This window comes from Saccopteryx leptura, chromosome 5 (assembly GCF_036850995.1).
Source record: "Saccopteryx leptura isolate mSacLep1 chromosome 5, mSacLep1_pri_phased_curated, whole genome shotgun sequence".
NCBI classification, from domain to species: domain Eukaryota; kingdom Metazoa; phylum Chordata; class Mammalia; order Chiroptera; family Emballonuridae; genus Saccopteryx; species Saccopteryx leptura.
The window spans coordinates 121,174,246-121,183,474 of record NC_089507.1 but is presented as its reverse complement, the minus strand read 5'-3'; positions in this window follow the sequence as shown (position 1 = coordinate 121,183,474).

Genomic DNA, 9,229 nt, shown 5'->3' with positions numbered 1-9,229 from the left:
ACAGGGAGGCAGTCAGACAGACTCCCGCATGCGCCCGACCGGGATCCACCCGGCATGCCCACCAGGGGGCGATGCTCTGCCCATCTGGGGCGTTGCTCTGTTGCAACCAGAGCCATTCTAGCGCCTGAGGCAGAGGCCACAGAGCCATCCCCAGCGCCCAGGCCAACTTTGCTCCAATGGAGCCTTGGCTGCGGGAGGGGAAGAGAGAGACAGAGAGGAAGGAGAGGGGGAGGGGTGTAGAAGCAGATGGGTACTTCTCCTGTGTGCCCTGGCCGGGAATCGAACCTGGTACTCCTGCATGCCAGGCCGACGCTCTACCACTAAGCCAACCAGCCAGGGCCAAGAGATTTTTTTTAAACAGCATATTGTTTTTTGGTTTTGGTTTTTATTGATTTCAGTGAGAAAAGGAGAGGGAGAGAGAAAGGAACTTTGAGCTGTTCCTGTAAATATCCTGACTGGGACTCAAACTGGCAACCTCTGCGCCTTAGCACTATGCTCTAAACAAGCAAGCTATCCAGCCAAGGTCCAAAAGGTTTGTACAGACACTTCACTAAAGAAGATCTATGACAACAAATAAACACAAAAAGAGCCTCAATTACATTAGCTATTACACAACCAACAGGATCACTAAAATTTAAAAGATTGATAATGCAAGTGCTGTCAATAATATGGAGCAACTGCAATTCTCATACACTACTGATGAAAATGCAAAATGGTAAGATTACTTGAGAACACATTTATGTAGTTTCTCATAAAGGTAAAACACACCTTGTGATCTCACAATTTTACTCTTAGGAATTTACACAAGAAAAATTAAAACATATGTCAACAGAAAAACTTAAAAACAAATGTCTGAAACAGTTAAAACTTGCAAAGAACCAAATGTCCTTGTGGATAAACTAATTTAGTATATCTGTATAATGGAATTACTGAGCACTAAAAAGGAATAAACCAATACATGCAACTAATGACTGAATGGCAAAAGCAGTGTGCATAGTGAAAGACAAACACACAAAAGACTACATATTGTATGATTACATTTATATAAAGCTTTAGAAAAGGCAAAACTAAATAGAAATCAGACCAGACTTTATCAGAGGCCAGAATGGGGAATGGGAAGTGACACCAAAGAGACATAAGTCAACTTTTAGAGATAATGGAAATGTTATGGATCATGACTGTCGGAATTATATGACTATGTACATTTGTTAAAACTCTTTGAATTGGGCCCTGGACGGTTGGCTCAGCGGTAGAGCGTTGGCCTGGCGTGTGGGGGACCCGGGTTCGATTCCCGGCCAGGGCACATAGGAGAAGTGCCGTTTTGCTTCTCCACACCCCCCCTTCCTCTCTGTCTCTCTCTTCCCCTCCCGCAGCCGAGGCTCCATGGGAGCAAAGATGGCCCGGGCGCTGGGGATGGCTCCTTGGCCTCTGCCCCAGTCCCGGCAGAGCGACGCCCCGGAGGGGCAGAGCATCGCCCCCTGGTGGGCAGAGCGTCGCCCCTGGTGGGCGTGCCGGGTGGATCCAGGTCGGGCGCATGCGGGAGTCTGTCTGACTGTATCTCCCCGTTTCCAGCTTCAGAAAAATACAAAAAAAAAACAAAAAACAAAACTCTTTGAATTGCACATTTGAAATCTGTGGATTTTATTGTAACTAAATTATATCTAACTGAAGTTGACCAAAAAAAAAAATACTGGCTGGAAAAAATTATTTTGATTTGAATATTAGAGAACAGAAAATATATGTATTTTTGATTTCTTTGACATATAAAGAAATTATACAATCCAAAGACGTAGGAGACAACATGATTTTCTAAGTAATAAAAGTGACTAAATGGGCCTGACCACACAGTGGTGCAGTAGATAGAGCATTGGACTGGGATGCAAAGGACCCAGGTTCAAAACCCTGAGGTCACTGGCTTGAGCATTTGGTCACTAGTATGAGCATGGTATCATAGACTTGACCTCATGGTTGCTGACTTGAGCCCAAAGGTAGCTGGCTTGAAGCCCACTAACTTTTCAGAGTCCAACTCTTCACCCATATTGTATACTTTTATACTGTTTATTGGTTTAGTATATTCCTGTGGCTTTTGTTCAAATAAATTATAATGAAATGCTTTTCAAAGAAATCTCAACAGAATAAATAATATCAGTGTTTGTGTATAAAACTTAATGATGTATTCCTTGGGCTCAAGCTGCAAATCAGACCTTGTACGTTCTCTTCATGGATGTCTAGTCAAGCTAATCAATTTGGTCATGAAAAACAGTTTGTAACTCCAAACCCTGCACATGTGAAATTAGAAAGTGAAATTTTGCCTGACCAGGCGGTGGCACAGTGGATAGAGCATCGGACTGGGATGTCGAGAACCCAGGTTTGAGACCCCAAGGTCGCCAGCTTGAGCGCGGGCTCATCTGGTTTGAGCAAAGCTCACCAGCTTGGACCCAAGGTCGCTGGCTCGAGCAAGGGGTTATTTAGTCTGCTGAAGGCCTGCGGTCAAGGCACATATGAGAAAGCAATCAATGGACAACTAAAGTGTCGCAACAAAAAACTGATGATTGATGCTTCTCATCTCTCTCCATTCCTGTCTGTCTGTCCCTATCTATCCCTCTCTCTGACTCTCTCTCTGTCTCTGTAAAATAAAAAAAAGTGAAATTTCATGTATTCCACTTGGAAAGAGAAGATTGCTGACAATCATAAATATCTTACTTCGGAGGAATTAAGAGATGTGCTAGACAAATCATAATTTAGACTATCTTGGTATATAATTGCTATTTTGTTATCTAGAACACAAGGAGTGATACTGTACACTAAATGAACTTCAGACTTCTGCAGAGTTAATTAATTATATTCTATCCCAGGATACTAAATTGGAAGTAGGTGATCAACAAACCAGAAAGTGGAGTACTAATGTGGTACAGTGGAAAGAAACCAGGAAACAAGCAACCAGGATTTCCCCCAACCCGTGCTGTTCCCATCCACCAGAACTATATCACATAATCACATTCTTTATCGAAAAAAGGGAGGAATAGTGTATTAGTATGCTCAGGTTGCCATAACAAAATTCTACAGACCAGACCAGGTGCTTAAACAACTGAAATTAATTTTCTCACAGTCCTGGAGGATGGAAGTCCAAGATTAAGTTGTCAGCAGATTTGGTTTCTGCTGAAGCCTCTAATCCTTGGCTCAAAGATGGTTATCTTCTCACTGTATCCTCAAGGGCCTTACTCCTGGTGTCTATGTGTCTTAATCTCTCTTTGGGTTATGATATACATATAATATGATATCATTCATATTGGGTTAGTGTCATACCCTATGACCTCAGGTAATCTTAATTACATCTTTCAGGGCCTTATTTCCAAATATATTCACTTTCTAAGGAACACAAGGTTAGGCTTTCAACACATGAATTTGGGCAGTAGGAGTGGAGGAAACAATTCAGTCCATTACATGGAGTTAACTGACACTCGAGGGTTCTACAACCCTCTGTTATTACCTCCCCTTGCTCCTTTTTGAATTAACAATACCAGCCAGGGATTCCTGTAAAAAAAAAAAAAAGGAGGGATAATGGAATACTCTTTTCAAGAGTTTAGCAAGCCGCACATAACAAGAGGAGTTCAGAGGATGGAATGAATTGTGAACCTTCCTTCAATTTTTATTATAATTGATGGTGGAGAGTCATGACATTTGTATGGCAAATCCAAAGGCCTCTTTTCAGGCAGGTCTGATTATTTTTTATTTAACACAGTGGGGGATATCTTTTCTTAGACACATTAAGCTAAACCAATGCAGAATGCCAGAGTTGTTTTAGCATAGAGCAAGCTGTTACCATGAAATAATTAAAAATTAGCAATGGCTAAAAATGCCAGGTGCCTGGAGTCCTGGGGTAAAAATACAACCTTTAAGTGAAATCTCATACTGTGTTTTTATTCTTTTTCAGAAGCTGCAATATTTCCATTATGGTTTGAGTGAATTAATCACTTGTTAATTTTGAAAGTTACTGAGTCAACACATCCTTGGCCACTTCCCTTTCTCAACTTCAGTAAGATGTAGTAGGTGTCTATGACAATCAGAGCATCTCTGGAGCAGTTGACCTTGCCAGCAATTACAAATATCTCCTTCTTTCAGCCTAGTGATAAGCTGGGAGCTAGAGATGGTTTTTCCCTGAATTTTGTCCCTCCGAGCCTTCCAACACTTATAAATTTCTTACTGTTGGCAATATCTATAGTAATTTCTCTTTTCCTGACTAAACAACTGAACAGAATAACTTTTAAAAGCTCTAAAGACAAATGATAATCCATGTAAAGTTAGAATTTCTTCAGTTAAAAGTTGCAACCTGACCAGGTGGTGATGCACTGGATAGAGTGTTGGTCTGGGATGCTGAGGACCCAGGTTCAAAACCCCAAGGTTGCCGGCTTGAGCACAGGCTCACAAGCTGGAGCACGGCTCACTGGTATGAGTGTGGGATCATAGATATGACCTCATGGTTCGCTGCCTTGAAGCCCAAGGTTACTGGCTTGAGCAAGGGGTCACTGGCTCAGCTGGAGCCCCATGGTCAAGGCACATATGAAAAAACTATCAATGAACATCTAAGGTGCCACAACTATGAGTTGATGCTTCTTATCTCTCTCCCTTCCTGTCTATCTGTTCCTGTCTGCCCCCCGACACACACACAAAATTACAGAAAATAATTCAAGATAGCATAAGAAAAATAGAAGAATGTGCCTGACCTGTGGTGGCGCAGTGGATAGAGGATCAACTTGAAACGCTGAGGTCGCTGGTTCAAAACCCTGGGCTTGCCTGGTCAAGGCACATATGGGAGTTGATGCTTCCTGTTCCTCCTCCCTTCTCTCTCTCTCTTTCTCTCTCTCTCTCTCTCTTAAAAAAAAGAAAAAAAAAGAAAAAAAAAAAAGAAAAATAGAAGAATGAGAAGAAGAAGAAGATGATTATAATAATTCAGTGTTACTCCTAAAACTCAAAAACAGAAATGCATTCAGTCCCAAGAGAGGACTAGTACAAATAATTTGGCAGACTTGCAGGAACTAAGCCAGTATTCCCATTTAGTGTCTTGTTTCTTGGTGAAAAAAGTGGGGTTTTTTGTTGTTTTTGTTTTGCTATCCTTGCTAAATGGTGGAGATAGCATGGCAAATTTGGCTCCCAAGTTTTTCATCTTTACCATTCAAAAACCCTATCCTGAGTTCAAAAATCTCTCATTTTAAAAATATTTATTTATTTATTTTTAGATAGAAGAGAGAGAAGGCGGTGGGGAGAAGCAGGAAGCATCAACTTGTAGTAGTTGCTTCCCATATGTGCCTTGGCCAGGCAAGCCCAGGGTTTCCAAACTGGCAACCTCAGCATTCCAGGTTGACACTTTATCCACTGCGCCACCACAGGGCAGGCTCATTTTTTTTTTTTTTTTTTTTTCATTTTCTTTTTTCTGAAGCTGGAAACAGGGAGAGATAGTCAGACAGACTCCCGCATGCCCCGACCGGGATCCACCCGGCACGCCCACCATGGGGCGACGCTCTGCCCACCAGGGGGCGATGCTCTGCCCATCCTGGGCGTCGCCATGTTGCGACCATCCTGGGCGTCGCCATATTGCGACCAGAGCCACTCTAGCGCCTGGGGCAGAGGCCACAGAGCCATCCCCAGCGCCCGGGCCATCTTTGCTCCAATGGAGCCTGGCTGCGGGAGGGGAAGAGAGAGACAGAGAGGAAGGCGCGGCGGAGGGGTGGAGAAGCAAATGAGCGCTTCTCCTATGTGCCCTGGCCGGGAATCGAACCTGGGTCCTCCGCACGCTAGGCCGACGCTCTACCGCTGAGCCAACCGGCCAGGGCCTAGGCTCATTTTTATATCCAAATTCCTCACAAAGAAAATCTGATTAGTCCAATTTGAATTTCTCTTCTTCCCAAGCATGGCTCTGATAGTGGAGACATGTTCAAACAGCAAGTAGCAGAGCTGCTTGATCCACGTTGAGACTGGTGTGGAAATTTTCCAGAAAGAGTAGATAATCAAAGAAAGCAAGTAGCAGGTTTCCACTACAACTGGGAAGATTTTTGCCATACATATACACATGGATTGGGTGCTGTCCAGGTCTATCTTGTACAATTGTGCCAGCATGTGGCTGAGGGTTAAATAGGGGATAAAATCCCACAAGTCCAATGTCTGGATTTTTTTCTTCTTCTTCTTTACAGGGACAGAGAGAGAGTCAGAGAAAGGGATAGATAGGGACAGACAGACAGGAACAGAGAGAGATGAGAAGCATCAATCATCAGTTTTTTGTTGCAACACCTTAGTTGTTCCATGATTGCCTTCTCATATGTGCCATGACTGTGGGCCTTCAGCAGACCGAGTAACCCCCTACTTGAGCCAGCAACCTTGGGTCCAAGCTGGTGAGCATTTTTTATTTTGCTCAAGCCAGATGAGCCCGCGCTCAAGCTGGCGACCTCAGGGTCTCGAACCTGGGTCCTTGGCATCCCAGTCCAACGCTCTATCCACTGCGCCACCGCCTGGTCAGGCCAATGTCTGAATTTTATTAGGGACAGTTTCTATTGGTTGTTCTCTTTTTCTTAATATGATCCATACTTTCCTGTCTCTTTGTACGTCTCATTTTTTGTTGGTGTTATTGGAAACAGAACATTGTAATTAATACTAGACAAGTGAAGACTCTGCAAATCAGATTTCTCCCTATCCTCCCTCAGAGTTTACTGCTGTTGCTGTTTGTTTGTGGTCATTTGTTTGTATAAGAGCTTTCTGTGCTGTTTCTATAATATCTGTATTCTTTGTCATGTGTAACCCCTAAAATATCTCCTGGTTACTTTAATGGTCAGCAAATAATCGGAACAGAGATTTCCTTTAATTCTTTCAATCAAAAAGTAGTGTCCTAGCCTTTGTGGAGTAGCTCTTTGTGTACTGGGCCATGCCTTCAATTCTCTAGCAGGAGGTTTAACTCTGCCTTAGCCTTTACATCCTGTTTCTGTAGAGCCTCAAATTAAGCCAGAGGTAAGCCATTAGAGCCTTCTTGGTGTCTGCTGGCATATGCACAATCCTGCATATATGAGAGGCCTTCCAGATTTTCAAAAATATGTTGCTGCTTTCTCCAGATTTTCCTTTTAAGTTTTTTTTTTATTTTTTTAATTAATTAATTATTTATTTAATTACAGAGACAAAGAGAAAGGATAGACAGGAACAGAGAGACAGGAACAGAGAAAGATGAGAAGCATCAATCATCAGTTTTTCGTTGCGACACCTTAGTTGTTCATTGATTGCTTTCTCATATGTGCCTTGACCGTGGGCCTTCAGCAGACTGAATAACCCCTTGCTCCAGCCAGCGACCTCGGGTCCAAGCTGGTGAGATTTGTTTAAACCAGGTGAGCTGGTGCTCAAGCTGGCAACCTCGGGGTCTCGAACCTGGGTCCTCCGCATCCCAGTCCGACGTTCTATCCACTGCGCCTCCGCCTGTTCAGGCCCTTTTAAGTTTTGTTGGGTTTTTTTTTGTATTTTTCTGAAGCTGGAAACGGGGAGGCAGTCAGACAAACTCCCGCATGCGCCCAACCCGCGTGCCTACCAGGGGGCGATGCTCTGCCCATCTGGGGCATTGCTCTGTTGCAACCAGAGCCATTCTAGCGCCTGAGGCAGAGGCCAGGGAGCCATCCTCAGCGCCTGGGCCAACTTTGTTCCAATGGAGCCTTGGCTGCGGGAGGGGAAGAGAGAGACAGAGAGGAAGGAGAGGGGGAGAGATGGAGAAGCAGATGGGCGCTTTTCCTGTGTGCCCTGGCCGGGAATCGAACCTGGACTCCTGCACGCCAGGCCGATGCTCTACCACTGAGCCAACCGGCCAGGGCCATTTTAAATTTTTGATTCAGCCTTTACTTATCCCAACAGTTATTGCTGCTATAGCGATTGTAATGGTAAGCAACTGCAACTGATTGGTTTTGATAAATGCTCTGAGGATAGAGCTATTGGCACTGAGTGAGTTCTGAGTCAAGTCAGAAACAAAGTCCTAGACACAGACAACAGTGTGGTGGTTACCAGAGGGGAAGCTGGAGTAGAGGGAGGATCATGAGGGTAAAGGAGGTCAAATATACAGTATGGTGATAAAAGGAGACTAGACTTTTTTTTTTTTCTTTTAATTTTTCTGAGGCTGGAAACAGGGAGAGACAGTCAGATTCCCGCATGCTCCCGACCGAGATCCACCCGGCACGCCCACCATGGGGCGACGCTCTGCCCACCAAGGGGCGATGCTCTGCCCATCCTGGGCGTTGCCATGTTGCGACCAGAGCCACTCTAGCGCCTGAGGCAAAGGCCACAGAGCCATCCCCAGCGCCCGGGCCATCTTTGCTCCAATGGAGCCTTGGCTGCGGGAGGGGAAGAGAGAGAGAGAGGAAAGCGCAGCGGAGGGGTGGAGAAGCAAATGGGCGCTTCTCCTGTGTGCCCTGGCCAGGAATCGAACCCGGGTCCTCCGCACGCTAGGCCGACGCTCTACCGCTGAGCCAACCGGCCAGGGCTGGAGACTAGACTTTTGAGTGGTGAACATACAATGCAATATGCAAATAATATAGAATTGTACATCTGTAACTTATATAATGTCATTAACCAATTATCACCCCAATAAAATAAAATAAAATAAAACCCTCTGAAAATGGATCTTTTTCACGGAACTGCCAGCAAGGTCAAATAGTGACAATTCTCTAGGGATAGAACTTTAGGGACACTCCACACCTGATCTTCCCCCTCAAGTGGCTGCTAGCTGTTGCTTTTCGTAGCACCATCATTTCCAGGCTATTGTAGAACTAGGGAAAGAGAGATGTTTTCAAGGCAATTGTAGAACTAGGGAAAGAGAGATGAAAATGGGGCAAGTTAAAATATCGTGAAGTCTGGCCCTGGCCAGTTAGCTCAGTCTGTTCGAGTGTTGTCCCAACATCAAAGTTGCTGCTTTGATCCCTGGTCAGGGCACTTACGGGAAGTGACCAGTGAGTGCACAACTAAGTGGAGCAACAAAGGAATGCTTCCTTCTTTCTCTCCCGCCCCCATCACTGTCTTTCTAAACTCATCAATAAATAGAATGTTTAACAATAAATAACACAAAGCTTGTTATTCTGAGATTCAGTTATTATTCTTTTTTGTGTGTGTGACAGAGTCAGAGAGACAGAGAGAAGGACAGATAGGGACATACAGACAGGAAGGGAGAGAGATGAGAAACATCAATTTTTCATTACAGCTCCTTAGTTGTTCA